Genomic DNA, 3148 nt, shown 5'->3' on the forward strand with positions numbered 1-3148 from the left:
GCCAACTACAACCAGGCCCACCGGCGCACGAGGATGGTGATCGAACGTGCTTTCGGTCAGCTAAAAATGCGCTTCAGATGCCTCCATCACACGGGCGGCCGCCTGGCCATGCAGCCGTTCACCGTCGCCAAGCTCGTGGCTGCCTGTGTCATGCTGCACAATATTGCCGTGCGCCAGCAGCTCCCCTTGCCAGCCACAGAGGGCCCAGGCGAGGACCCCTGGCTGCCGCCCGCCGGTCGCCTTTCTCCTGACGCTCCTGCAGAGCCCCAGGAGCATGACCGAGCTGTGCGAGACAGGGTCGCGGAGCACCTGTGGCATGCTGCGCGCTGAGGGCCATGCCTGGCCATGGGGGCCTCGGCCGGCCAAACACTCGCCCTTTACGCCCCTATGGTGTCCCAGGCGGCCCCTCCGAGTCCCCGCTCCCTCAACCCCTGCATGTAGAGAGCATGGGAAAGCCGCCCCGGCCAGCAGCCACCGCCCCCCATGGACGGGCTGCACGGGAAAAGCGGTTAATGAACTTGGCTTTATTCCCAATCGATTCCAGGGCCGCATCAGGCGCCCAGAGAGCAGCTTGCCAACCCAGAACCCCGGCCTCAGCAGCCAGGAGGGTGAGGGCTAGGTAGCGCGTCGGAGCAGGGGGAGGCCAGCGGCCCCGCCACGGCATCCCCGTTACAGAGCAGGGGCCCGGCTGGGGTCCAAGATGCCTGTGCCTGGGATGGCATATCGGCAGCTGCCCGGCCGTCTGCGGGGACGGGCTCCAGCTTCGGCCGCTTCCTGCCAGGCCCCTCCACTGGGTCACCCTCTGGGTCTTCAGCGGGTGGCGGGTAGCGGGGTGGAGACCAGGCGGTGAAGCCCCTCCCAAGTTCCTCCTCATCTGGCGAGGGGCTCCGGGCGGGCGCCGCTGTGGGGGCAAGAGGTGGGGGATGGGAGCGTCAGGGCCCCTGTGGGCTCTGGGGTTGTTGTCGCGGCCGCAGGCCGCCCCACCCCACATGCCCGTGCCCCTCCTGTTGGCGAGACTCACATGGTGCCGCTGCCCGCGCCTGCTGGAATGCCCCGTGAACCCGGTCCATGGCAGCCATCCACCTGTCATTGATGGTCCCTGCAGAGGGGGGAGAGAGGGAGGGGGGGCACCCGTTGGTGGCAGCCCGGCATCTGCTGCAAGCACCTGCAACCTGCGCCTCGACGGAAGTGGCTGGGACGCCTCCGGGCCCTTATGGCCTGCCCTCTGTGGCAGCGGAGGAGGCTCCCTGGATGGCGCCGAGGACCCTGACTTACTGCGCGCAGGGCCCGCAGCCACCTCCTCTTCCAGGAGGTCATGCTCCACCTCGCACAGCGCCGTGTCTAGCCACGGTCGTATGAGGTGGGCCTCCTCCGCACGGCCAGGGAAGAGCTCCTCCAGGTAAACTGGCCGCGCAGTCATCGCACCCTCATCTGCCAGGAGGTCATTCCCGGCAGCCTTGGCAATGAGCTGGGCCCCGAGCCTGGCCGCCCACTGCTCCCGCCACCCGTCGCCCTCCATGCAGCCGGGACCGCTGTGGGTATAGTGTTTCTGTGCTGCCCACCGAACTACACCGCCCGCCGGCATGACCTTGGAGGGTCTGAGATGTAACAATTCCCTATCTTCTGTCTGGCAGCTGCATAGTTCATGGATAGGTTCAGCACAGGCCCCCCCCGTCTCAGACCTGTGGGTTGGAGGGGAGGGGGCCGTGGTGGTTGGCTTCCTATGGCCCCAGGGCCCTCTTCCCTTGCGGGGATGCTGTGCTGCTCAAGTGCATCCTTGCGGGACGTGAACCCTTGGGCCTGGCTGTACGTTGCGCCGTGGGACTGGGAATAAAGCTCATCTACACATGGACCCGTGTCTGCCTGCGATACTTTGGTGAACTGCCAGCCATATCCTGCCCTGGCACCATGAGCGCATGACCAGGCCCGCGGTGACAGCGCATCCCTTCCAAGGGGGGGGGCTTAGGATGCACAAGGACTGGCCAGGGGCCGCTCTGGCATGTCTTCCATATTGCCCTAACGCACCTGCCCTGCCTGGCATGCCGCCCTGAGCTGGGGCAGTCACGCAACCTGCCATCGGGGGGCCCTCCCGGGCCTGGGGTGGCCACCCAGCCTGCATGGCCCGGCCGGGGAAGGGGCACGCTGTGGCAGCCAGCCGGGAGGCCTCGGGCTCCCGCATTTTAGCCACTTTGCGCAGCTGATGCGCTCTTCCACTGCCCCTGTGGGCGGGGCCAGCGGCCTTCCCTGCAGGATTGGCGGGGCTGGCAGCCTCGGAGTGGTTCCCCCCCCCGGCAGGGCAACGCGAGTGGCCACAATTGCTGAACGCAGGAGACGGCGCCGAGCCAGGGCGGAGCCACGCGCAGCCTCGGACACACCCCACCCCTCCCAACAACCATGGCCTGTTGGCGTGGGAGGCTGGCAACTGCTCCACGGGATTGGATGCGAGGCAGGACGCCCTGGGGTGGAATGACCAATGGGGCTGCTGCAGACGCCCGAGGGGCTGGACCCACTCTGGGAGGCGGCCGCTCATGGGACTGTGTTGCTGGGGCTGCGGCTGCGATGGGGGCGACCCTCCCCAGGCGCGCGAGACCTCCTGCCCGGGATATGGCATCCGCCTGCCACCACCCTGGATTCTCCATTGGTGGGGGCTAGGATTCCAGCGAGCGGACCGTTTCCCCTGCCATCTCCCGCTCCCTTGCAGCGGCAGCTCGCACCACCCTCTCCCTTGCTTATCGGGGGCCAGCTATTCTCCCCACCGGGGATTGATCCCCCTCCCCGCTCACATGCCCCGCCCCAACCCTCTACCTGGCCATAGATGCAGGGGGGTTAGCCGTGTTAGCCTGTGGTAGCGAATTCAAAAAGGGTCCCATAGCACCTTTAAAACTATCCAATTTTATTGTGGCATAGGCTTCTGAGAATCAAGTTCTCTTCGGCAGATGGGTGGTACAGACACTGGTCAAATACAGAGGAGGAGGGGGGGAGGAGGAGGGAGGGAGGGGGCGGGGAGGCAAGACGGGGTGTGTCGGATACATTTGTGGCAATGTGCAGGTGGGGAGATGTGACGGGAGTGTTGGGGGAGGGGCGGAGGACGAAGTCAGACTCGCAGACACAGAAAACAGTTGTTGTACATCTCGTTTTATTGCACTGG

This window comes from Eublepharis macularius, chromosome 12 (genome assembly GCF_028583425.1).
Source record: "Eublepharis macularius isolate TG4126 chromosome 12, MPM_Emac_v1.0, whole genome shotgun sequence".
NCBI lineage: Eukaryota > Metazoa > Chordata > Lepidosauria > Squamata > Eublepharidae > Eublepharis > Eublepharis macularius.